At 49.0% G+C, this 27033-nt stretch overlaps 1 protein-coding gene across 5 annotated transcripts in view; it reads left to right on the top strand.

The window, feature by feature from the left end:
• PPARD (peroxisome proliferator activated receptor delta) overlaps nucleotides 1–27033 on the top strand; it is a 76150-nt gene that overhangs the window by 34529 nt on the left and 14588 nt on the right. Inside the window, exon 1 of one of the 5 annotated variants that reach the window (XM_019949797.3) lies at nucleotides 8715–8967. The exons of 2 other annotated variants lie outside the window; for them this stretch is intronic. The gene's annotated coding sequence lies outside the window, so the exon portion shown is untranslated. Of the gene's footprint in view, nucleotides 1–8714; nucleotides 8968–9272; nucleotides 9400–27033 lie in introns of those variants that run through there. 2 more of the 5 variants (XM_019949798.3, XM_073810831.1) reach the window with 2 other exon arrangements.

The raw sequence follows: 27033 nt of genomic DNA, 5'->3' as shown, positions 1-27033 counted from the left end.
CTTTCCCTTCTTTCCCCATCATCTCTCCATGGTTTACACCTGCCCCTTATCTTCCCCTTTCCTTTCCTCCAGCACCCTTTGCCCTCTCTTCCTACCCTGCCTTCCCCCCACATCCCCTCTCTTGTCTGCCCCTCATTTTCCCGCTTCCTCTCCTGCTGCCATCGCTCATCATCTTCATCCTCTACTTCCCCACCTTGTACTACCTCTTCCTTGTATTGCTTTTGTCCTTCCATCTTCCTGATGTCCATAATTAATGGAAAATTATCATTATATTACAAGGACCAGAGGTTAGAGGTGGTGACTGGCCTTTGAACTGCAAGTCAGCAGTGAGTAATTTAAGAAAACCAAGTTTAATTGGTTTATTCATTAATTCATTAGGAGTTACATTTGGCAGCCAGTAAGCAGAGACCAGAAATAGCAGTGGCTTAAACCACTAGAAGTTTATTCTCTGTTAGGTTTTTAAAAGAAACCTGAGGAAGACAATCTAGGTATGGTGTCTCTGCTTTGCCATTCTTAGTGCATGGCTTCCAACCCCGGGGTTGCATATGGTCTAAGATGGCTGCTGGAGCTCCAGCCATCATGTCAAGTTTCCAGGAAGATGTGGGGAGAAGATTAAAAGGACATATGCTAACTGTCTCCCCCTTAAGGAGCTTTGCTGGAGGTCCCACCTAATAGCTCCCACTTCCCTTCATTTGCCTCCCATAGCTGCAAGGGAGGCTGAGAAGTCTTTTAGATGGACACATTGCCAACTGAAATAAAATTGGGATTTTGTAACTAAGGGAGAAGAAGAGAGTAGATAATTGTATAAACAATTTGCAAGGTCCGCCACCATTTCAGCATTAATTTAGCACCTCCCATCTGCTAGTTATTAGGACCAGTCAAGGAGTCCCCATTCCAGAGGGGAGACATAGATAAGCAAACAAATACAGTACTGAGTAAGGGTAAGTGGGGCAGAATGGAGGAAGGCATGAGGAAGCACACCTCACCCACCAGCCAGTGGGCACCCGAGCAGCCTCCGGAATTTATCACACCAGTGTTCTTCTCTGATGTTCAGTTCTCCTGTGCCCTCTCCTCTGCTCTTTCCCTTTTATCGTTATCATCATTGTTGTTTTTGTGGTTTTGCCCCTTCATACTAACGCCAGCAATAGTCCCCCAGAACCTGAGGAAGTGGGAACAGTTGGCAGCTTAGTGGGAGTCTCTGGGATGGGAGCCACGTGTTTGCAGAGCCAAGTTCCAGGCCCATAGACAGTTAGAGACTGATGGCAGGAGTGCAGCCTGTTCCTGGACACGCCGTGGCACTGCCAGGAGATACTGCTTCAGGAATGGGGTTGTCATTGGGAGGGATGTTTCTGACCAGGCACCTGGCATCAGCTACACTGTGCTGTCCCTGGCAGCTTGTAACAACGTGAACCTTTGAGAGTAGTAAAATCCTTCTCCTGTAAAATAGGTATGAATATCTTATGTACATTGATTAATCAGGAATCTCAGGATGCTGTAGTTAATTGTATGTAAAGAAAATATAGCTTCTGTTTACTATAAAATTTCTGTACCATTAAACATTGATATTCCTTCTTGGAACTAAAAGGGAATTTTAGGAATAATTTATAGAACCCGCAGTGTCTTTGATTTCAATCTCAGAAACACCTGCTGCCCTCTCTCCTCTTCCCCTCCTCGCCCTTTGGGAAGTGAGGGCGGCATCGTGGAGCTTGCTGCAGAGATTTTTTTTTAAGGCATATCCCAGCCTTTAAGATTTAATCTTTCAGGGAAGGCTGAAGGATTAAAAGGTTGTTAGTTCTGACCCAGGACACTCCTTATGAGTTTGGACTGTGACCCTGGGCAAGTTACTTAACCCTCCTGTCCTTGGTTTCCTCCTCTGTCAAATTGTAGTCCTGATTATTATAAGGATTAAGAGGCACGTGGGAAGCACTTGGTGTATGTCAGTTATTTTCGCTGCTTTTTCCCACTGTGGTTGGACTGACAGGTTGGGGCCAGAATGTGGGAGGCCTTGGATGCTGCATGTAAGGAGTTGGAATTTTATTCTTTGGGCACAAGAGAGCTGCAGAGCTTTGTAGGCAGGGGTGTGACAGATCATGTCTGGGCTTAGGAATGTCACCAGCAGGAGTAGGGAGGTTGGACTGGAGCAAGAGAGTGTCTAGAGGCAGGTCCAGGTGAGAGGTGGGCAGGGCCTGAGCCAGGACAGCAGCAGAGTCAGGGGAAGGGGACAGTGGATGGTTGAAAAGTCAGTGGTGAGGAGGGACCCGATGGTGCTGGTGTTTCAGCCTGTGTGACTAGGAGATGGTGTCCCATTGATGGCACAAGGAGCACTGGAGGAGTCGCAGGTGGAAGGTGGCAGGAGAGGAAAGAAGCACGTGGTGATCAGCTCCGCAAACACAAACTGAGCACATGCCACCTGCCAGGCACTCTGCTAGGCACAAGGGTCAGGGATGTCTGAGGCCCGGCACAAAGATCAGCGATTGCATTTTGGATTCATTAGGAGGCCCTACGAGTCCTCCGTGGGGTGTTGAGACCGTCAGTAGGAGAGCAGCCCAGGACAGAGATGGAAGATGCAGTCACAGTGTGCGAAAACCCCAGTGGGTGGTTTGTGCCGTGAGAAGGGAAGCCAGCCAAGGATAAACCCAGGGAAGGGTGTGTGTAAGGGAGGTTTCAGGGGTGGGTAAAGTAAAAGCGAGCAGCAGAGGGCAGAGCGCCCAGAGGAGAGGGCTTCAAGAAAGTGGTGGCAGTGCTCTTGCACTGTGTGATGGAGGCAAAGGGCCTCTTAGATTGGTGGGCAAGAGGAGGTCGTGGGGAGTCTTGGAGAGCCAGAGGCAGCTTCTCACTGGTGGTTGTTATACTCTGCATAGTGCGCAACAGTTTACCCTGAGCATTCATTGTCATGCCCTCTCCCTAGCCTATCAGGCAGGGATGTGGCCCCATTTTATGGCTGAGAAGCTGAAGTGAAGCCCAGCCAACTCACCTGACCCCACTGGGCGGGGTGGGGGTTGGTTGCTTCCTAAAGGAGGGGCTTCCTCAAGGACACCACGGACCTGGCCAGGTGAGGCAGGGGGCTGACAGTACTTGGTCAATACCACCCACCCTACCAAGTGGCCCAAATGGGTCTAGGCCTGGGAGTGGCCTGACTTCCCCACCTCTGGACAACTATGCAAACCCAAGGTTGGGAGAAGCAACTAGAGGGAGAAAGCAGAAGGACAAGGACCTCCAAGGAGCTGCTCTCTTCCCGGCTCCATGCAGCACAAGGCAGGGCTTCCTGGGGCCAGAAACAACCATGTGCTGGACATAGGGAGAAAGACTGCAGCAACCTGTCTGCAGGGGCCTGTCTGTCTGCCCATCTCATCTCCAGGGCTGCCCATTCTGAAGCCTCACCCTTGACTTTGAGGAGTCACAGGACCTTCCGGGTCAACCAACAAACTCCCGCAGCCAGGTGACAGTGTGGTGGATTCTGCTGTTGCCTTCCTGCCTTATGTTTGGGTGGATCCTGGGTTGGGGTCTCATTCTTGAAGTTAGACTCCTTGAAGCTATCCCCTCATCCCCCCAGTGTCCCCCCAAGATCCAAATAATCCAAGTACCAGATGAACCAAGTACTGTCATCCAAGTGCCAAACACCTCCCTGACCTACCCTCTTCCTTTCTCATCTGAATTACTCCAAAGTCTCTCAGAGGCCCCCGGCTTCCATTCTTTGCCCCCTCCCCAGTCTGCAGGCAGACCACAAATCTGGTCACATCTACTTCCAGGGTTAGGACTCTTCAAAACGTCCCTGCTACCATAAAAACAAACCCAGACTGTTGGTTGTGCTGTCCAAGGCCCTTCCTGATTTTACTACTCGCAAAGGTTCACGTTGTTACAAGCTGCCAGAGACAGCACAGTGTAGCTGATGCCAGGTGCCTGGTCAGAAACATCCCTCCCAATGACAACCCCATTCCTGGAGCAGTATCTCCTGGCAGTGCCATGGCGTGTCCAGGAACAGGCTGCACTCCTGCCATCAGTCTCTAACTGTCTATGGGCCTGGAACTTGGCTCTTCAAACACATGGCTCCCATCCCAGAGACTCCCACTAAGCTGCCAACTGTTCCCACATCCTCAGGTTCTGGGGGACTTTTGCTGGGGTTAGAATGAAGGGGCAAAAGGCCATATACTTACGATTCCATTTGTATGACATCCTGGAAAAGGCAAAACTACAGGAAGAGAGAACAGACCAGGAGTTAATGATAAATGATGTGGGCAGGTTTACTACAAAGGAGTAGCACAAGGGAATGTCAGTTTCTTTAGGGGGTGATGGCACAGTTCTTTATCTGGATTATGGCAGTGGTTAATCACTATGAGTTTGCCAAAACCCACAGAACTGCACACCAGAAAGGGTAAATTTTAGTGTCTGGAAATTTAAAAATAAAAAATTTTAATTTCACTTTAAGAATAACTTTTAAATATTCAATATTTGTGGTACTATCCTTAGATCATGAAATGATTTTTATTTTTTTCATTTTATGTTAATGTTTTCTTCATTAACATTTTCTATTATCAAATATCTATATCAGGTAGAGATAATTTTTACATGTTAATAAAATATGTAATCCTGTCACATTATATTGTTCCTAGTAATAAATTATGCATGCATTTACTATTATATATTTTTATTTTCTTTTATAGTAAAACCTCTGAAACTTTTTCACAGAAAAATAGTTCAGTTTATCATGATCTCTCATTCTTCTTTAAAAACTCATAAATAAAGTGTTACGAAAGTTATAGAGTAATTTACAATTTGGGGAATTCCCAGGAAATTCTATTCCTCATTCCCGAATCCTGAAAGTTAATAACTGTCGGGAATTTGGAAGCACCAAAGTCTTGACACTTTCCCAGGCAGCCTTTGCTATGATCCCCCGTGGCACCCTTCCCCCTCCCTCTAGCCAGAGCCTCATTCAATTAAAAAAATTGTTTATAGGATTGATTTGGGAACTGACTATGTACAACTGTCCCACAGGGGAGATGCCAAAAGGAGGAAGACAGAGACTGCCCTTGAAGAGGGCGAGGGTACAGCTAGCTGGGTGATGGAAGCCACACAAGAGGTGGCCACTTCGGAGGAAGAACTATTTACAACTTGGGAGAAGCAGGGATGACTCTAGAGTAGGGGTTATGGCACTTCTTTCAGCCTGACCAGCAGGTTGGGAAAGGCACTCCCAGGGAAGGCCAAGGAGAGCCAGGCAAGTCGGCCGAGAACGCAGAGCCCATCTGGGAGTGGTGAGCTGTCCCTTTCGCTGGGGCGTTCAGTTCTCTGAAGGACAGATAAAGGGCCCGGACATGGGCAGCCTTGACTTCCTAGTTTCTAAGGGTGGACTTAACTCTGAGGCAAGGAGGTGGGTAGAATCAGAGCAGAGAAAGGCAGAGACTCACTGGGTGGGCTTCTAAAACAACACAGTGAAAGAAGGTGGGTGTCTGAAATCGCGTCTCTCATCCCTTCAGAACTCTACACGCTATTCACCCAAAACTTTCTGGCACTCTCCCAGGCACTCTCTGCCTCTGGGCCTCAGCACAGGCTGTTCTTCCCACCTGGGACATCTCACTCCCTTAACACCCCTCATCCTTCAAATCTCAGCTTATATCACTTCCTTAGATAAGCCTCCTGCAGTGTGCTCCTAAAGTTTCTGTATTCTCCATAGCCCTTTCCACACTTTCTTGCTGTTGCATTTTACTTATTTATTTAATCTGGGGATGTGCCATTTATTTATCTTCTTGCTTGCTTTGTAACAGGGGTATAACATACCCACAGTTAGAGTGTGTAGTCTGCATTAGTCTTAAGTAACTAAGGCTAGTTACTTAAGACTAGTCTTAGTCTTACGTTTATATACTCCACAGAATCATCACCCAACTGCAAACACTTCCAGCACCCCAGAAGGTGGCTTAACTTTTCATTCTCTTAATGGTGTCTTTTGAAGAGCATAAGTCTTTAATTTTGATGAAGTCCAGTTTATCAAAAAATGTTCTAATATGAATTGTGCTTTTGATGTTACATCTAAGAACTTAACCCAGGGTCACAAAGTTTTTCTCCTGTGTTCGCTTCTAAAAGTTTATGGTCTTTTAATTTATATTTAGATTTATGATCCATTTTTAGCTTAATTTTTATAAAAGGTATAAAACATAGGTCAAGGTTTTTCTATTTTTAATTTTTGCATTTGAGTTGTTTCAGTTGTTTCATCACCATTCGTTGAGTTCTCGCTATTGAATTGATGTTCACTTTTGTCAAAAATCAGTTGGTCATATTTGTGTGGGTCTAAAATGAAATTTTAAAATACACAAAGGGGCTTCCCTGGTGGCGCAGTGGTTGAGAGTCCGCCTACCGATGCAGGGGACACAGGTTCGTGCCCCGGTCCGGGAAGATCCCACATGCCGCCCACATGCCGCAGAGCGTCTGGGCCCGTGAGCCACGGCCGCTGAGCCTGCGCGTCCGGAGCCTGTGCTCTGCAACAGGAGAGGCCACAACAGTGAGAGGCCCGCGTACCGCAAAAAAAAAAAAAAAAAATACACGAAGCATGGGAATTCCCTGGCAGTCCAATGGTTAAGACTCGGCGCTTTCACTGCTGTGGGCCTGGGTTCGATCCCTGGTCGGGGAACTAAGATCCCAGAAGCCACACGGCAAGGCCAAAATAAAATAAAATACACAAAGCATTAATTACCCTTTCTGATATTCTTGATCTTTGTTTCATGAAATGTCATAATGTAGAAAAATTTTTCATGATATAGACAAGTGTTCCGAATGTAGAAGAATTTCTTTCATTTTGCATTGATGTTGGTTGACTGGTTAAGGGTGTGTCCAAAAGTATCTTCAGGTTGGGCATGGAGGTACATGCTACATTTTGTATAAACTCATTTCCTTTTTTAGTGATGAAAACACTTTGCTTGCCCCAGTTTTGGTTTAACTATTGCTTTTTCTAATCAAGACTGCTTTTACTAATTCACTTAGATGTCTCTGATTTTGTGTCCTAGAATTCCACATACTCATCATTTCTTTGTATTTCTTCTGTAGCAAATAGTCAAATGCTAGAAAATGTCAGTAAACATTATTGGGTAGTATTTTAATAACCTAACTCATGGATCTCCTAACAACGTTAACAGTAGTACACAGAATCACGTGTCAAAATTGCCAATTTAAGGACTTACTTTGCCTCCAAACTTCTTTCTTAGAATACCACTGGGGGAATTTGTATATACTATGTATATAAATATGTTAATACATATCTGCAAGAATGACTGTTAGCAACAGAGCGGGCCAAGAATACACACTTACAACATGGCAGTGGCTTCAAGGAGGACTTGATTAAATTCTTGTCACTTCTTTCCTATGCACTCCTGTCTTGGTTCCCAAAGATGTTAGCCTTAACCTTCAACTCTGCATGTTAGTTTCTTGCTCTTGATTTGACTTGAAGCAGTGGATTCCTGTGAACCAGTAACATCCCTAGGGCTGATTGCTAGGCTTTAATTCTCACAAGAGGATTATAATACCTTTTCCCAAATACTCAATTGATGTTTCTCAGGCTTTGGGATTCAGTAATACATAAATTTCCCAAGAAATGTTGGGAAGGAAGTCTTGCATAGAAATACTAATCGAGAGATGTCACAAGGCAGGACTTGACGAAAGCTGAGCGTCATAGGGTTTCCTGGCTGGTGAGCTCCCCAGGGCAGCTGCTGTGTCTCGTACAGCACAGCGTCTCTGGGACCCCCTTAGCACTTGACCCAAGGTGGGTGCCTGGTCCGTGGAGGGTGCTCCTTGAAAGTTGCTGGCTGAACAGATGGGTTTCCAACCAGTGGCTGGAAGCAGCGTATAAACAGCTTTGGCTGACGAAGATGATTCAGGTTGTAGAGGTTTGTGGAAGATGAGCTTGGAAAACTCTGAGGTCTCTGTTGTGCTAAGCCTTGAACGACATGCAGAGAAGCTTGGATTTTTCTATTCCGGACTCTTACTGGGGAGAGAATTGAACATGACACAACTGAGTCTTCGTTGGCTCAGAGCCATGCGATGAGCTGAAAGCAGAATAGCCTTTTTCCTCTCTATTTTTTATTTTAAAAAAGGTTACAGCTACAGAAAAGTTGACAGAATAGCGCAATGAACTTTCGTATTTCCTTTACTGAGGTTCACCAATCGCTAACAGTGTTACGTTTGCTTAACATTATGTCATAGATCATCCACATTCCATATTTGTTCTCTGGTTTCCTTGTCATCGGGTTTCGGTTAACGTTTCTTATGGGAGCCCGCGGAGGTGATGAGTGCTTCCTGTTACTTCACATAAGGAGGCATGATGATGCCAGTTGCCCCTGTAAAGGTGATGCTGACTTTAGTCACCTGTTAGGTTGGTGTCTCTGAAGGCTGCTTTTGTTTTAAGGCAGAGAACTTTGGAAGGAACTTTTCAATGACTTTTAGGAATAACTGACAGCCATGTTGGAAAAGAGACAGTTTCTCTGTCAGTTGCACCTGCTATTGAGAAACATCTTGGTGTAGTCAGAAAACCCCTGAGAGCCCGGAAACTGGCACTGGGAACCCAGCTCTACAGCCATCTCTCCCCATGACTGTAGACAAGTTATGTCATCTCTCTGGGCTGGGCGATTGTACTTATAAGCAAATCGTCACTCAGAGAAATGAAGCAGTTTGCCCAAGGTCACTCAGCTAGTGAGCGGCAGAGCTGGGGTTCAGACTCAGCTCTAGCTGGGACAAAGCCCTGCCCTTGCCCTCACCCCAGTCCGCCTTGTCTGGGGTGGCTGGTCACTGTTAGGGTGGCACCAGCTACTAGTGCTCAGAAGCAAAAGAACACCAGCACCTGGAGGATGTGGGGAAAGAGGGAAGAGGAGGTGCCTGTCCCACCTGGGCTCTCCGCACGTGGCAGGCGGCTCCATAGGAAGGTCAGCGGGCTGTCGGGCACTCCTCCGCCACCCTTGGAATAAACGCTTTCGCACAGGTGTGACAGAGGTGAGCTGCTGGTGCCGGTCCAGCCCCGCCTGTCCAGGGAGGGAGGTGTGGGCCTCAGGTCACTGGCCTTGGCCCATGTTCGGGTTGCTGCCCAGGATCCCCACATTGGCCCGTGAATCCCCAGGATGGTCCAGAGGGATGGGGGAAGGCAGTGCCTCAGCCTGCCTGGGTGCCTGGGTGCCGGGGTGGGGGCAGGAAGTACTGATGGGGGAAAGGTGCGCGGAGCCTTGCCAAGCAGGTCACTGTGGGTGGGGAGACACCACGTACTTACTCTGGTCGCCTCAGGATAGGGGCGGAGGTTCTGGAGCAGGCAGCCAGGGAGAAGGGCCGGGCAGCAGCTCCAGAGTTCCCTAGGACGGCCCCTGCCGGCCCCCCGGCTTGTCACCTTCCCGGTGAGCACCTCTCCCCAGGCAAGTAGCACCTGCGTGCTCGGTGAGTAGCGTCTGTCCTCACACTTTCATGGTGTCCTTCCCCAGAGCAGTTGTTTTGAGGAAAACAGTGGCTCCAGCTGAATCCGGACACGGTTTGTCAAGGCCATGTTTTCCTGTTGCTGTTAGAGCTGAGAGTCCAGGAGAGTCAGCCTCCCCGAGTTCCAGCTGCTTCTCCCTACATTGTGCATCCCCACAGGCCTCCAGAGGGAAGAGACTGAATTCAGGACCTGGGCCAAAGCAGCCCAACAAAGAGCAGGCTGTGCTGTGTGGGCCCTGCGGGGAGTTCTGGGAAGTCCTTCTGCCCCTGGTTCATGGCCTCCTTGGGCCCTGCCTTTTGGAGGGACCTCCAGGGCTCCGGCAGCCGGGCAGGCAGGGGCCGAGGGGCCCCTGGAGAGTGAAGCCCGGAGGGAAAGCGGTGTGAACAGATCCCGCACCTCCGCTGGTTGTAACGCTCAAAGCAGCGGTGCTTTACATGATTCTTTTGAGGGAGCCCCTTCTATCCTCCTGCCGGGTGAGGCTGGAACCCTTACTGGGAACCTGACATGACCGAACGTGTGAGGCCTTCCGCTCCCTGAATGAATTCCCCAAGTGTCATTACTAAATCACTCAATCTTGGCGTTTCTCCATCTCGTCCCACACACCCCTCCTCCTGGCTCCTGAGTCCTAAGGAGTGAGATTGCAGGTTTTTGACCAGTTTTCTTCCTCAGAGCTCTTGCAAGCTGTCATGCAGGTGTAAAATCCGGAAGCTGCTGTCAGACTATTATGAGGATTGGAAGGTGAGGGCATGGGCCAACATTCTGACTCTCCAAGGTGCTTCAATGTTTAAAAAGTCTGTTCTGGGCTCCCTGAGATTTGATAACTCTTGTTTTTTGTCCTTTCACCCCCTCACCTCTGGTTCTCCCTTTCCTCTTCGGGAGACGTCATGCTTTCCAAATATTTGTTAACTAGGCCCTTATCTGGGACCTTAGAAAGCAAGCAGACAGGTGTGCACTCGAAACGGAAAGGGAGAACAGAAAGCAAGTACTGAAAATGCCTTTGAATCCACCACGGCTGAGCTTCGCTTTGCTTCGCTTCGCTTCCTGCTGTCAGTACTCACCCTTAGTTCCTGAGCTGATTTCTCTCAAGCGAGGCCCAGAGCTTGTGTTAGGGAGAAAGCAAGGCGTTTTTGAAGGAGACTCCTGGCTTTTCTACTCAGCTTCATTACAGAAGACATTGATACTTGTTTTAAAAACAACTACAATCGTGTAAAGACTATTGATCTCCCCACCATCACACTCCTCCTTCCCATTCTAAACCCTCCACGGTTGTTTATGTTGTTGGGCAGGCGTCTGTCAGCTCTGTGTTGCAGTCCCATAAAATGGGCGTGAGGCAGACATGCAGTTTGACTACTCGCTGTTTCCTCCCAGCTGTGTGTTCCGGCCGTCCTGCTGTGGCACCACATCTGTGCCACCTGCAGGGTCGGCAGAGGATCCCATGACATGCATGTGCCAGAATGTTGTGTCTTGAGGTAGACTCCCTCAGCTTTCCTGTTTCATCTTGGTACTCTCTAAAATAACGGTATCTCATATTTGTATCATGCTTTTAAAACTTTTTTTTTGTTTTATTTTGCTTACTAAACACAGCACATATTCATTATAGAAAAACCAGATAAGCAATAAGAGAAGAAATCAAAATTACCCGTAAGGGATAACTATCATTAACATTTTGGCATATAACTTGTATAGTACAAATGTTTTTCATATTTAATGTCTCCTCTGAGTTTGGCTGCTTCCATTCGGAAGGCATGTGGATATTAGTTCCATCTCACAGATGGGATAACTGAGCCACAGAGAGGTTAGAAGGTTGCCCAGAGGTACACAGCATAGTAAAGACAGAGCTGGGAGTATACTTGTCATATAGTCCAGCACCAGTGCCCTCTCCACTGTGTCCCACTACCTTCTCACCTCCAGATAGAGAGGAGTCATGCTGGGGTCTGGATTTCAGCAGGACCTGGGCAGTTGCTATCATTTGTTGAATTGCCTTATCCAAAGGTTAATAAACTCCTAGAGGAAAGTGTCTCATGACACTTTGGCCCCTCACTGATTTAGGAGAAAAGAGAGAAGGAAAATGTACTCCTGAGATTTAAAGTGTTGCCCTTCCAGCACTTGACTTCATCACCTTGATTATTGGGGGTTTCAGGAGCTGCACATGGAGAGAGCATGATAAACCAAGGAGGGGGAGGGGTTGAGAAACCTTCCAATGACCCAGCTGCAGTAAGGAGAGGCTTTGCTTCATCTGGAGAAGATGGCTTTGGGGAGGAGGAAGGTGCAGGCTGAGACTTGGTGACCAGAGATCAGACAGGACAGGACCAGGAATGGAAATTAGTTTGACGGAGGGCCCACTCACCAGGATACGGGAGACTGTAGCATTAGAGGGCTTCAGGAATGGAAGTGAGAAGCAAGACCCTGGAGTGGTTGAGAGCTCCCACCCTGAAGGCAGGCCAACTCCTGGCCTGCATCCTGGCTTTCCCAGCCTTTTCTGGTCCCCACCACCCCGCTCTGCTGTGTCTCTCTCCACCCCCATCTCCTGGGCGTAGGAGCCTGCATTCCCCCTACCTAGAACACCCTGCCCCTCAGCCTGTGTAAACAAAAGTCATCTGCCCATTCCTTGACTTTATTTTCTTCTCTGAACCCTTAAGTGTTTTCTCTAATGAGCATATTTTACTATTAAGATCATTTCTAGATAACCCAGCTCTCCTTGGCCTTGACCCTTCCCTGAGGCCTCCAGCAAGAGACCATTTCCTCCCCAAGGACTCAGCCGCCCTCCTCCCCTTCCCCTGTTTGTGTGCAGCCTTCCCCAAGGTGGTTGCAGGTACTGGTTTTATCTTCCTCCTGGACTGGAGTGTAAACACTTTAAAGGCTCCTGAGGATTTGTTAACTACCTCCCTACCCCTGCCCTGAGAGGAGCTGAGGCCTCTGAATGGCCTGGGCCTCCTTCCATTGGGTTGTGCTCTCTAGGTCTACCCTGTGCGAGGATTTTAGAGTCACAGTGTGTTGACACGCCCAACACTCCTTCCTAATGGGGACAATGGAGCCAAGAAGAATGAACCATCTCCCCCAAGGTCACCTGGCAGATTAGCAAAAGAGCTGCCCGAGGCCTCCTCAGCCAGCTGCTTCTGGACTCTGTGTTTTCCCCTCCACCCATTTGTACCAATTGATCGTAATCCTGATAAGCTCCTCTTTTGACTGGAATGGTCTGGAGACCAGGCTCAAATACCCCGTGAAAACTGAAGCCTGAGGACAAATGATATCCACGGGGCTACTTCAGGCTGGGCTGGGAACGAAAAGCTTTTTTCCAGCTGTAAGAAGTTATCCATTTATTCAGCAAGATTTGTGGGACAATTACTGCCTGCCAGTCACCTCTCTCTAACATTTGAGGATCAGTGTGATTGTAACAGACGAAAAATCTCTGGCTCGTAGAGTTATATTCTTTTGGGGAGAGACAAGCAGTTAACAAATGAGTAAAAAAGTACACACACATATGTATAGGTACATGCATACATGTATGTGTGTGTGTATATAAATATTTGTGTATATGCGCATGCGCATTCTCTCTCTCTCTCTCTCTCTCTCTCTCTCTCTCTCTCTCTCTCTCTCTCTCTCTCTCTGTCTTTCTCTCTCTCTCTCTCTCTCCCTCTCCCTCTCCCTCTCCCTCTCCCTCTCCCTCTCCAGATAGTGGTAAGAGCTACAGAGAAAATTGAAGGAGGGAAGAGAAATAGAAGTACCCAAGGGTGGGCTGGGGTGATTTCAAATCAGGTGGTCAGGTTGACTGTCACATTTGAGCAAAGCCCTGAGAGGTGAGGCAGCAAGCCATGGTGAAACAACATTTTCAGCTGGAGGGGACAGCTGCAAAAGCCCTGAGGCAGGCTATGCCTGTTGCTTTCAGGACCAGAAAGGAGGCCGTGTGCCTGGTGCCTAGTATCCTGGGAGGGAGGTAGCAGGCAGGGGCACCAGTTCTGGAAGACCTCCAAGCCAGTGTAAAGATGGGCAGGAAGCGCCTGGAGGGATGTGATCAGAGGAGGAACAGAATCTCACTTAAAGGGATCGGTCTTACTGTTGCGTGGAGAGTAGTGGGGTGAAGCCAGAAGCAGAGAAGCCAGTTAGGAGGCTGTTGCGATAATCCAGGCAAGAGATGATGTTGACTTGGACCAGGATCCTAGCAGTGGAGGTGATTAGATCCTGGGTGTTTATTAAAAGCAGAGGCAACCAGGTTTGCTGACTCTTACATTTTGGCCTGATCATCTAGAAGGTTGGAGTTGCCACTTACTGAGATGAGAAAGACTTTAGGGGAAATGTCAAGGGCTTGGTTTTGGATGTGTTAGGCTTGTGACATCAGTGGGCATCCATGTGGAGATCTCAGAGAAGCTGGGAATGGAGAAATAAATAGGGGAGTCATGAGCATATTGAAGGTGTTGAGAGCCATGAGCCAGCATAGGATCATGCAGGGAGGGAACGTAGATGGAGAATGAAAGAGACCTTTAGAGATTGGGAAGAAAATTGCTGACTGGCACCAGCAAAAGAGATTGATAAGGAGCAGCCATTGAGGTCAGAGGAAAACCTGGGAGCCAAGTGAAGAAAAGACGTAAAGGAGAAAGGATCCAGCAATGTATCCCATGCTTTGGTGAGTCAAGTAACATGACTATAATACATGTTCAGTACAGAAAGTTTTAAAAGTAGAGCAACATAAAAATAATAAATCACCTACCACCCTATTCGTACAAGGAAACTTCACTCTTTCTCTAGCCTTTTTTTTTTTTTTTGGCTGTGTTGGGTCTTTGTTGCTATGTGTGGGCTTTTCTCTAGTTGCGGCAAGCAGGGGCTGCTCTTCGTTGCAGTGCACGGGCTTCTTATTGTGGTGGCTTCTCTTGTTGCAGAGTACGGGCTCTAGGCACACGGGCTTCAGTAGTTGTGGCACGTGGGCTCAGTAGTTGTGGCTCGCGGGCTCTAGAGCACAGGCTCAGTAGTTGTGGCGCACGGGCTTAGTTGCTCCATGGCGTGTGGGATCTTCCCAGACCAGGAAGGGCTTGAACCCATGTCCCCTGCATTGGCAGGCGACTCTTGACCACTGCACTACCAGGGAAGTCCCTCTCTAGTCATTTTTATGGGAACTATGCTGTCTCTGTAGTTTTGTATTCTGCTATTTTTCACTTAACAAGTTATTAAATATTCTATGGAAACATGATTTTAATGGCTGGATAATACTCCATTTTCTGGGGGTGCCCTAATTCATTATCCATTCGTTTATTATTGGGCATTGAGTCATTTCTGGGTTTTTTTCATTATTAAGAATATTTTTTTGTTGTTATAAAAATTGGTTTCATTATTGTAAATGACATTGCATCGAACAGCCTGGTACAGTTTCCTGTGAGAGGAATTACAAGGTCAAAGGACATGATCACTTTTAGGTGAAGCTTAAATTTGGAAGTCACAGTTTCTCCTGGACAGAACTTAGCTGTAGGGCTCTTCTGTGTCTCCTCTCCCTTCAGGGATGTTCAGAAGTCACTCTGCCCTGCTGACGCCCATTTCTGCCTTCCTCCCCTCCAATTAGAGTTGGGCCGATCCAAGTTCTGTTCCCCCTCACTAGGCCTGGCCGCCCCTCGGTGCGCCACCCCTCACCTTGCCACCAGCCTCTGTCCCCTCACCCAGTTTGTTCATATGGCTGCAGGAGTTAGAGCTTCCCTCAGGCTCACTGGAGTGTCAGGATGAAATAGTCCAGTGTAGGTGCTCAACACACTAAGCGAGGTCACATACATGAAGGTGCCTTGTGAACTTTAAAGGGCTGGCCCATGTCCAAGTCTCAGTTCTGCTTAAAAAGAAAGGGGTATGAGTAGCGGTGTCCAGTGCACGCCCCGTAACCACACACCCCCACACAGCAGGGCCACTGAGGCACAGGCTGGTGTGCTGGCGGCGAGAGCTGGGTGTCAGAAGTTCGGGGGACTTGGATGGAGTTGTTGGGCCCAGGAATGTGGGGGCTGTTTGTGTTAGTTGGCCTCCTGCCAAGCAGTGCCAGGTGCCACATTTGCTCCCCAGACGTGTGTGTGTCGCAGCCAGGAATCCCTAAGACCAGAACAGTGCTGGGAGGCTGGAGCCCAGGCCAGTCAGAGCAGGAAGGGATCTTGGAGTATCTAATCCTGCCCTGACGCTCTCCTCAGTGAGGACGCCAGTGAGGTGACAGGAGACGCACTCAAATCTGTGTAAGGGCCCCATGCCTCGGCTGCTCAGCCCGGATCCTCCCGGGAATGGAACGGGCGGCTGCTTCCTGCACCCAGCCCAGCCTTCCAGGGCTCTGGGAGGTGGCCTTCTCGCTCCCACCAACACCCCAGCTGGGTTTGCTGTCACCCTGGCCTCTCGGAATCCAGCTGAAATCATCTCCAGTTCATTTCCAAATGCTGCTCTCACCCTGCCCATCCTCTTCATAGCCCTCCTAGGCTCTCCGCTGCCCTTCGGATAAACAGCCACATCCCTCACTTGCCCTTCGAGGCCCCAGGTGATCTCCAGCCTCAGCCAGCCCAGCCGCCCCGTGCTCTCGGCACGCCAGCCGCGCGGCCCTTCTTTCTACCCCTCAGAGGTTCTGTGCCATCCTCCTCCCTTCTTGGGGTCTCTGTCCCCCCACCTGCCTGCCTCTTAGTCAGGGACCACGTCCTCGGGACCCCCTCCCCGACCAGCCACACTAGGCTCACGTGGCGGTGTTGGTCTTTCGGCGCCCTGGGCATCGTTCACAGTTAGGTGTTTGTGTTGGGCATATGAAGGTGAGTGCTTAACAAATATTTGTTAACTGAGTGAATGAAAACTGCTGGCAGCAGCCGGCACCAGAGGAAGAGCGGAGGGCACTGGCGGCATCAGCAGCTGTAGCTCCTGAGGTCCTCGGGTGAGAAGGTTCTGGAAAGGTCCCCAGCTGTGGCCCTCTGCCCGTTGGCACCCCTGCCCTTACCTCCAAAGCCTTCTCTGAGCAGGGAGGGTCCTCAGCTCTCAGGCTGCCAAGAAGACGCCTGGCTCGCCTCTGGGCAGGCCCTTCTTTCACCTCCTCAGTATCTTTCAGTGTATTATTCAGTTTTCTTTCTTCGAAACACTTAAATGTATCTCCCTCTCTTCCCCCCATCATGAAAGCGTCCCATGCTCATTGTAAAGAATTTGAAGAACACGGAAAAATATAGTTAAGAAAATAAGAATCACCCCTCAGAGGGAAGCCCCATTAGCAATTTGGGTCATGTCTTTCCGGTTTTGTTCCTGTGCATCATGTGCATGTTTTGACATCGCTGTGGTTCTGTTGTCTGTGAAGACGACTTTTAGTATCTCCTCAGTCCTCCACTGCTGACAGTCCGTGGCAGCTCGGCACATTGACCTGCATGGGGGTGAGTGGCCGGAAGCCGGCCACCCGTCAGGCCCCTCGCTGGTCCCAGCTGAGGAGCCCTCCTGCCCACTATGATCTCTTCTCAGGGCACGTTCTCAGGTACAATAAAAGGAGGCCGGCTTCTCCTTTTATTGTAGCTTAGCTCCACTCCACAGGGCTGACAGGCTGGCTCTTGGTGGAACTGGAAGAATTCTAGAATGGGGGGTGAGGGAAGGGCCTGGCAGACTTTCCTCTGGTTCCCATACTCTCTGCACAAAACCAGCTCCCAGGGCTTCCCTGGTGGCGCAGTGGTTGAGAGTCCGCCTGCCGATGCAGGGGATGCGGGTTCGTGCCCCGGTCCGGGAGGATCCCGCATGCCCCAGAGCGGCTGGGCCCGTGAGCCATGGCCACTGAGCCTGCGCATCCGGAGCCTGTGCTCCGCAACGAGAGAGGCCACAACAGTGAGAGCCCTGCGTACCGCAAAAAAAAAAAAAAACAAAACAAAACAAAAAAAACCAGCTCCCAGACTACTCCTGGGGTGTTGGCCTCAGGGGACCTGCTGGGGTGAATCCATTCCAAGGCCACACAGGCCTCTCACGTGCCCTGAGGGGAGTAGGGTGACCGAGATTGACAAATGGGAGCAGAGAGCACCGTGGAGCTGCTGGTCTGGAAACCCAGGGCACTGGGTCAGTACTGGGTTAATGACTGATAGGGAAGCTTGGGAGTGCGTTGGCCAGGCCCCACTCCCATGGCCTCTCTGATCCTGAGCACTCTTCCGCCCTGTAACCAGAGGCTGCTGCTCCTCACCCCCCTGCAGTGAGGGAAGGAGGAAATGCAGCTACTAGGTCGTCCCAAGGGGCGGGGGAAGGGGCAGACGTGGAGAAGGGTCCGGGCCCATCTCTCTGAAAGAAGCGCAAACCCAGAGCAGGGCGCCCTGTCAGCTCTCCCTTCTCACCGTTGATTGTAAGGCAGGGAATTGGGAAATTCTGGGTTTAGGTCCCTGGAATAGACCTGGAATGTCACTTGCTCCGTGTCATCCCCTAAGGCAAGCCCCAGGAGTGATGACAGTAGCAGTAGCCACAGCCCCATTTGTTAGGTGTTTACACCCAGCACTGTTAAGCATTTGCGGTGTGGTTATCTCATCCGCATGACGGCCCGCTCAGGTTAGGTGGTAGTAGGCCAGCTTTATGGCTAAGAAACTGAAGGGTTAGTGTCTCCCCCAAGTCACAGAGAGGGGGAGCAGAGCCGGGGTTTGAACCCAGGCCTGACACAGAAGCCTGTGGAATGAACTTCTGCGGGGTACTCGCTGCATCTCAAGGGCAGTAATAGGTGAAAACTCATATAGTGGCAACTGTTACAACTGGACACAGTGTGGCTCAGGTTAATGTTTTTAGTCTGTTTATTCATTCAAAGAGTGTACGTTGAGCACCCATTAAATGCCTGGCACCGTGCAAGGTGCTGGGGACCTACCTCTGCAAGATAGATAGAGAGCATTGTGTGGGGAACTGGTAACATGGTGAGAACAGACCAGCTAACAGACGTTGCAGTTTGATGTGGTAACAGCAGATCTGGAGAGCCTGAATCAGGGTTGCAGTAGGAAGGAACAGAATAGGACTAGTCAAGGGGAGCTTCCTAAAGGAGGAGGTGCAGGCAGGTCTGGAAGGAAAGTAGGCCTTAGCTAGTGGCGGGGATGGCATTCCAGCTGAGGCTGGTGCGAGCCTCTGTTCAGAGAGTGATGCTGCACGTGAGGCGAGTGGGAAGAGCTGGGGAGGGAGCCGGGGACCAGAGCTTATGGCTGTCTTTAGCACACAGCAGTCATTTTCTGGCAGGGAGTATTCAGAAGGGCTTTAACCAGGGTGTTCTTGACAGAAGAAGTTCTTGGCATCTAGACAAAGGATTCAGGGATGATGGCTCCAGACTGAGACTAAGAGCAGCTTCCAGATCCAACAGGGCAAGGACTTACCAGCTTCTGGTCCAGTCTTGCCCAGCACCACATGCAAGGCACAGCATAGTGATTAAGACTTGAGCCAACCTGCCTGGACTCAAATCCTGCTCCTCCAGTTACTGTGTGACCTTGACTCAATTACTTTCCCTCTCTGTGCCACAGTTTCCTCATCAGTTAAATGGAGATAATAATAGCACCCGACTCTTAGGGCTATTGTGAGGATTAGATGTGTCAGTATACACACAGTTTGGTGTATTATAAACCCTTGGAGAATTGGAAGCTGGTACCATTGTGATGGAGGTGGTGGACACGAGGCTTGGAGCTGTGACCCACCTTAGGCTGTGGTGCAGGGAGAGGCCTGACAGGATGCATCACAGCTGAATGGGGCCTGACACAGAGTAAGCCCACTCAGAGCATACAGCCTGCTGCTGGGTGTCAGGGAAGCTCTGTTTCCCAAGGATGACTGGACTTGGTGGAAGGATTAGGGCCCCAGGTGGCTTGGTCGCTCGAGCCCCAGACCAGGCCTCTCTGGAGCTCTGGGTCATCTGGGTTAAGCTCCTAACTACCTCTGCCTGTGAAATCTACCTGCCCAGTGGGAAATGGATAGAGTCGTGCCCCTTGCCCAACTTTAGCTCCTAGAAGGGGAAAGAGGGTGGGATGCTTGCTTGGCAGGCTTTTGTGAGCATGTATACACACAACACGTGTGTGAATGCCAGAATCAGAGTAGCCCAGGTATTTGGTTTTGTAAGAATTTCTTTTGGTAGCGACTCCATTTTCTGTGCAAGGGCCGCAGAGCAGCACCCCTCTCATTCTGGCTACAGGACCCTTGTCCTGAGGACAGCACCAGCCTCTTAAGTGGGGCAAAGCTGTGACACAGTCAGAGGGTTTCTGGCACTGGCACAGTGCTGGGGGGTGGCAATAGCAAAAACCAAGGTTTCTCAGCCACATAAAGGTTAAACCTAGTGCCAGGTGCTATTTTTAGTGCCAGGACTGAAGGAAGGAAGAAGGGAACAGGGTGCACTGCAGGGAGAGTGGAGGCTGTGGTGGCAGCTACCTGTGAAAACCCAGCCTGTAGGCCGCCCAGGTGAGGTGGGGGAGGGCCTAGGGAATAAAGCGGCTCCTGGCTGGGCAAGCTGAGACCAGCGGTGGGGGCAGGCACTGGGGAGATGGGCAGACCTCAGCTGTAGACGGAGCACCCAGGGCTGTGTGAAAATGGATGGCTTCCGGCAAATTGCAGGGATGGGCCCCAGCATGGGGTTGCATCCAAATAAGCAACAGCCCAAGGGATGTGTGTGGGTTTTAGAGCAACCAGACTGCAGCTTCCTTCCCCCTGCAGCTGCTGTCCTTAAGAGGTCACAAACAGAAGGGACAGCTCTGGGCTGGGAAGGAACATCCACCTGGAATCCAGAGACCCTGGCCCCAAATCCAAAGCTCTAGCCAGAGCCCAGAATCCCATCTGATTTCAAGAGGCCACCGCTTGCACCCCAGAAACTGAGAAGAGTTCCTCTGGTCATGGTGAAAGAACGTTCTACCAGCTGATATGTGGAAGGGAAGCTGAGGCTCAGGAGCGTCAGGTGTGTAAGGTGGCCCCGTGCACACAGCTCCTCAGAGGCCGGGCTGGGCTCGGGCCCCGCGGTGTTTGCACCCCGTGGTCCTCTGCTGCATCCTCTAGCGTGTTCTCTGAGAGACGCCTGTCAGGCCAGGCGGGCCTGGGCTTTTTGTCACTTTCCTCATCTGCCCAGGGGAGACCACGGGGCTGGTCTTGTGGGGACTTGTGAGGATTGGGCCGAGCCTGCCATGCAGTAGGAACTCAGTCAGCTCCTGCCCCTCCCTCCAGGATTCAGTCCCAACAGTGACCTCTGTCCCATCTCCCAGGGTCACTCAGAGCGTCAGAAGATATGAGGGAATATGTGAGAAAATATTTTGTCGAGTATCTGTACAGGGAAGTGTTGTTTTTCCTCCTCTGTTTCCACCTGCCTGGTGTGCCTGCAGTCCTCACACCCCTCTCTCCCTGGCTCTCATCACACAGCCTGTGTGATTTCCCCGTGTCCACTGACACCCAGGCTACACGGATCCCCAAGCAGTTTGTTCTAGTCAGCCTCATCCGCTTACTCCTGAGGTCAGTGCCACCACTGTGCTTCTGGCTCCTGGGTGTCCCATGATCTGGCCCCTCTGTCACCGTGCTGCTCATCCTCGTGACGCTGCTCCTCAGAAGCCTCCTGTAGCCCCTTCAGCCACAGGCCTGGTTGAGGGTCTCTCACCACTCACCTGCCCCTGCCTCCTCTACTTCCAGGCTTTTCAATTCTGTGGAGCATGAAGAATCAGCATCTGTGATCCTTGTTATTTAGATAATCGCCAATTTTTGTAGAGCATTTTATTCGAGCCACGATGGTCACACACTGTTCTTGGTGATCACCGAGGTCCTTTACAGTGCTGTCACCAACCCCCTCCCCCCAGTCCCACTCTCCTTTTTTATCCTGCTACTATTTCAGTTAGGATTGTGTTCAACTGCACGAAACCGAAATCTGGCAAACAGCGCCTTGTGAAATAGGCATTTAATGTTTCCACCTAGGGACTTCCCTGATGGTCCAGTGGTTAAGACTCTGCGCTCCCAATGCAGGGATCCCAGTTTCGATCCCCGGTCAGGGAACTAGATCCCACATCCATGCTGCAGCTAAATATCCTGCATGCCACAACTAAGACCCGGCACAGCCAAATAAATAAATTTAAAAAAAAATTTTTTTTTCCACCTAATAAGTAGTCTGGAGACAGGCATTCTAGGGTTAGTTCAGCAGCTCTGTGATGCTGTGGTGACCCGGCTCCTTACTCCTTTCTGCCCCACCCTCTTGACCTCTGTTTCCAGAAGACCTTCTAGTAGATTTCTTTTTTCTTTTTTTTTAAGTCTTTATTGAATTTGTTGCAATACTGCTTCTGTTTTATGTTTTAGGGGGGTTTTTTTTGGCCGCAAGGCATCTTAGCTCCCCGACCAGGGATCCGACCTGCACCCCCTGCATTGGAAGGCGAAGTCTTAACCACTGGACCACCAGGGAAATCCCTAGATTTCTGTTTACATATTGTTGGTCAGAATCATCACATGAACACTGTAGCTGCCAGAGAGTTTGGGAAATTGAGTGTGTAGCTAGGCACGTGGCTGATCCAGAGAAAATGGGGACTCAGTGAGAAAGAAGGGGAATTGGAATCGGGTAGCAGCTGGAAGTGACTGCCCCAGGTGGCGGCTCCTCGTTCCTGGTCAGAACCATGTGGCGGAACTGCACCTCTGAGCATTTCCCTTGCTCTGGGTCTGGTGATTCCCAGGTTTAATGCTCAGGGATGATCGGGGATTGATACTTGAGGAACCGCTTTATGCTAACCATACTCACATCCCTGCAAATGGGGGCAGTTCATGCATCATGAATGAGTAAAGCAGCCTAGGAGTGACAGCTGGAAGCAGTGAAGACACTGCCAGTGGAGAGCGCGATTCCAGGTAAAGGGGCCGCCACTGCCTAGCCCCTGGGTGGGCGGTGGGCAGGGGCATGCAGGCCAGGTTTGCCCGATTTTCAAGAGAAGCCAGGGAAGTCCCTTGGCGGTCCAGTGGTTAGGACTCCACACTTTCACTGCGGAGGATGTGGGTTCAGTCCCTGGTCGGGGAACTAAGATCCCACAAGCTGTGCAGTGCGGTCCCCCCACCCCACCCCCCAAAAAAGAAGCCAGAAAGCCAGATTTTTTAAAGCTTTTTTAAAAAACTCTATTTTGAAAAAGTCTAGGGTTACAGAAATATTGTAAAGATTACCAAACTTACCAAAACTAAGAAATGAATGCTGGTACAATGCTATTAACTAAACTAAGCAGATTTTACTTGGAACTTCCCAGTTTTTCCACCACCGTCCTCTTTCTGTTCCAGGATCCAGTCCACCACCCTACGTTGCATTTGGTTGTAATGTCACCGTCTGTGAGACTTTCTCAGTCTGAAAACTAGAATTTTACATGACTTCTCCCAAGTTTTCCCATTCTGCTGCAATAATTTGGAAATTATACACTCTATTTACAGTGTCTTAGTGGTTACCTTTGAAATTTTTCTGTGTACATTTGACTGAACTGTAAAGTTCATCAACATCTCCAGTTGCCTCCTGAAAAATAAAAGGACTTGAGCAGTTTAACGTTGATCATGCCCTCTCATCTTTCACATTATTGTTTGTAAGTTTTGCTTTTTTATTTTATTCCAATTTAAATTATTTTTAGAACAGGTAACATGCCTATAGTTCAGAATTTAAAAGGTACAGTACTAATACAACATTGTAAATCAACTATACCCCAATAAAAATTTTTTTTAAATAAAATAAAAATAACAGGTACAGTGAAAAATCTCTGTCCCATCAGTGACCCAGACACTCAATTCCCTCCCCAGAGGCAACCAGCGTTCCCAGTTCTTAAGTAGCCTTCCAGCGCTATCTTACACATACACAGTCAAATCCAGCTTCATTGTATCTTCTTTGTGCAAAGTATAGCTCTTCACTTCATTCTGCAAATTGCTTTCTTCCCTTATTAATATATCTTAGAGATACTCCCAAATCAGTCCATAAACATCATCATTCTTGTTTATGGCTGTCCCCTGTTAATGGACATCTAGCTTGTTCCCCACATATACTGGTCAAGTAATACTGTAATGAGTAATCTTGTGCTAATACTTTATGTCACTGTACTTCAGTGGAAGGATAGCTGTAAGATACAACCTAGAAGTGGTATCTCTGGATCAAAGGGAATGTGTCCTGTAATTTAGATAGATGTAGCCAAATTACCCTCTTTAGAGGTTGTGCTAATTTACCTTTCCACAGGGACATGTGAGATGATGTTTCCCCACGTGCTTAGCCACAGAGTGTTAGCATCTGTTTGGGGTTTTTTTTTTTAAATAAATTATTTATTTATTTTTGGCTGTGTTGGGTCTTTGTTGCTGCGTGTGGGCTTTCTCTAGTTGCGGTGAGCGGGGGCTACTATTCCTTGCGGTGCGCAGGCTTCTCATTGTCATGGCTTCTCTTGTTGCAGAGCATGGGCTCTAGGTGCACAGACTTCAGTAGTTGTGGAACGCAGGCTTCAGTAGTTGTGGCTTACGGGCTCTAGAGCTCAGGCTCAGTAGTTGTGGCACACGGGCTTAGTTGCTCCGCGGCATGTGGGATCTTCCCAGGCCAGGGCTCGAACCCGTGTCCCTTGCATTGGCAGGCAGATTCTTAACCACTGCGCCACCAGGGAAGCCCCATGAGGGTTAGCATCTGTTTTAATCTGATTGTAAAAAGTATATTTCAGTGTTGTTTTAATTTGCATTTCTCTTTTATGAATGATGTTGAGCGTTTTTTCATATGTTTAAGAACTAAGTGTATATACCTTTTCTGTGTATATTTTTTGTATCCTGGCCCCGTTTTTCTATTGGATTGCTGGTCTTTTACTTAATAGTTTGTAGGAACTATTTTAGGGCAATTAGCCCTTTGTCTGACGAGTTGCAAATACTTTTCCCAGTCTATTATCTGGGTTTTTTTTTTTCTCTTATGATGGTTTTTTCACCTTGTAGTAAGTTTGTATTTTTATGAAATCAAATTTATTAATTTTTTTACCCATTAAGCTTTATGGGCTTAGTATCCACCTTAGCTCTTCTCCCACTTAGCTTTTCAACCCTTTTTATAATTCATGTATTTTTGTTTTAACTTTAAAACCTTTGATTTATTTGGACCTTGTCTTGGTATAAGATGTAAGGTAGGGATCCAGATGGTTATTCACTTGTCCCAATACTATTTATTGAAGAATCCATCTTTTCTTTTTGGTTTGGAGTGCCATTTTTATAACATTAAAGTCCCATATGCATTTGTATCTGTTTAGGGACTTTGTGTATGCTCTTTCAATGATTATCTATTCATGTGCCAGTACCACACTATTTTAATTACCATAGCCCTACTATACAATTCTTTTTTATTTCTCTTCAGCTAATTCCCTATCATGTTTGCCAGAGTACCTCCACTCAGCCTCTTTGCTTTCTTCAAGTCCCATCTTTTACTCTCAGTAGACCACCATTCCTCCTACTTAACTAACAAGAGTGAAGTCATTCCCTATGAGCTTTAGCACACCGCCACCACCACCCCCATACACACTGTTGCGATACTTTGTATTTTCCTCATCCTGTGCCCTTGAATTATTCCTCTTCCATCAGTCGTCCTGCCCCAACTTCCCCCTTGAATCTTCAGACTGTCTTTCTCTGAAGACCTCTCCTCTAGCTAGCCACTGCTTACTTGAGCCTCCTCTATTCCAAAAAAACTTTTCCTGGCTTTGCTACTTTTTCAAGCTACATCCTCTTGTACATTCCTTTCCGTGACATATTCATTAAAAAATTAGTCTCTATTCATTGTCCCAGCTTACTAGCTGCCACTTATTCTTCAGAGCTCAGGTTTCCATCCCAACCACTTGGTTGAAATTTGTATAACAAGGTCAAAGATGACCTCACAGTCACCGGATTCATTGGCCATGTGTCAGTTTATCACCCTTGAACTCTGCAGCATTTGAGATGGTTGACCGCCCACTCCCCCCAAAAAACAGCCCTTCCCTTGTCTCTGAGACAACCGGCTGTCCCAAGTCTCTCCTGTCTCTGGCCACTGCCTCACTGTCTGCTCTGGTGCCTCTTCCTCTGTCCTCCCTTGACGTGTCACTTTCCTTTGGTGAAATGAATTCCTTCTTGCTCCTGTCACGTCAGTGAATATTCCCCCCCTGCCCCCGACAAATCTCCAGATCCCCAACTCCCCAGGTCTTAGACCCTAGCACTGAATTTCCAAACTGCCTTTAGGAGACCAATTAAGAGGTCATTGTGTCAATCCAAACAAGGGAAAATGAAGGCCTTGTGGAAAGGAATGATTAAGAGGGAACGATTTACCATCAGCTGGAGGTTGCTTTGCTGTGGCACAGTGGTTCTCAAGCTTAGCTGTGCGTTACAGTCACCAGGGGAATTAAAAATAAAAATCCTGATGCCCAGGACTTCCCTGGTGGTCCAGTGGTTAGGAATCCTCCTTCCAATTCAGGGGACACGGGTTCGATCCCTGGTCGGGGAACTAAGATCCCACATGCTGCGGAGCAACTAAGCCTGCACACTCTAGAGCCCACGTGCCGCAACTACTGAGCCTGCGTGCCACAACTAGAGAGAAGCCCACACGCCACAACAAAAGATCCCATGTGCCACAACTAAGTCCCGATGCAGTGAAATAAATAAATAAATAAATAAATAATATTAATTAAAAAAAATCCTGATGCCCAAGCTGCTTCCCAAACCAATCAAATGAGAATCCCTGAGGATGAGCCCAGGCATCCATATATTTAAAAACTCCCCAGTGGAGATCGTTGCCTGCAGCGAGGAAGGCACTGCCCTGGAAGGGAAGGCTGCCGCCACCCCTGAGAGCCAGGAGCCCCAGGCCAAAGGGGCAGAGGCTAGCGCTGCCTCCAAGGGAGGAGACACAGAAGAGGCAGGGCCCCAGGCCGCAGAGCCATCCACTCCCTCGGGACCGGAGAGTGGCCCTACACCAGCGAGGGAACAGAATGAGTAGCTGGGTGGGGGCAGGTGGGTGATATCTAAGCTGCAAAAACTGTGCTGTCCTTGTGAGGTCACTGCCTGGACCTGGTGCCCTGGCTGCCTTCCTGTGCCCAGAAGGGAAGGGGCTGTTGCCCCCTAGCCACGTTCCCTCTCCTCCTCTCCCTCCTGTGGATTCTCCCATCATCCATCTTGTCTTCCTCTTAAGGCCAGTCGAAGATGGTCCCTTGCAGTTTCCCAAGTTAGGTTAGTGATGTGAAATGCTCCTGCCCCTGTCCCTGCCTCCTTCCCTGTCCCCACCCGTACAGAAGAAGGCAGTTGCTGGTTTTCTTCCCCAATTCTTCTCCAAGTAGGTTTTGTTTACTCCCCAAATCCCTGAGCCAGAAGTGGGGGTGCCTGCACTCCCACACCCTGAGTGTCCACCTTCCCCTGCTGCGTTTGTAGTCTCTTGTGCTGTGCCTAGTGGCACCTGGGCTGGGGAGGACACTGCCCCTGTCTAGGTTTTTATAAATGTCCTACTCAAGTTCAAACCTCCAAAAAAGAAAAAAAAACCAAAAACTCCCCAGTGATTCCAGTATAGCCAAGTGTGCAGGCCTAGAGGAGGAAGAGAGAGGGTGTGGAGTGTCAAATGATTCCCACCTTCTGGCTTTGATAGGTGGGTAGTTGGGCATTTGGGTCACTAAAGTAGAGATTACCAGAGGAAGAGAAAGGCGGGCTTAGGGCCAGATGGTGGCTTCTGTTTGGATAGGTTGAGTTTGAGCTGCCTG

Source organism: Tursiops truncatus, chromosome 10 (assembly GCF_011762595.2).
Source record: "Tursiops truncatus isolate mTurTru1 chromosome 10, mTurTru1.mat.Y, whole genome shotgun sequence".
Lineage (NCBI taxonomy): Eukaryota > Metazoa > Chordata > Mammalia > Artiodactyla > Delphinidae > Tursiops > Tursiops truncatus.
This window is presented reverse-complemented; position numbering and strand designations above follow the sequence as displayed.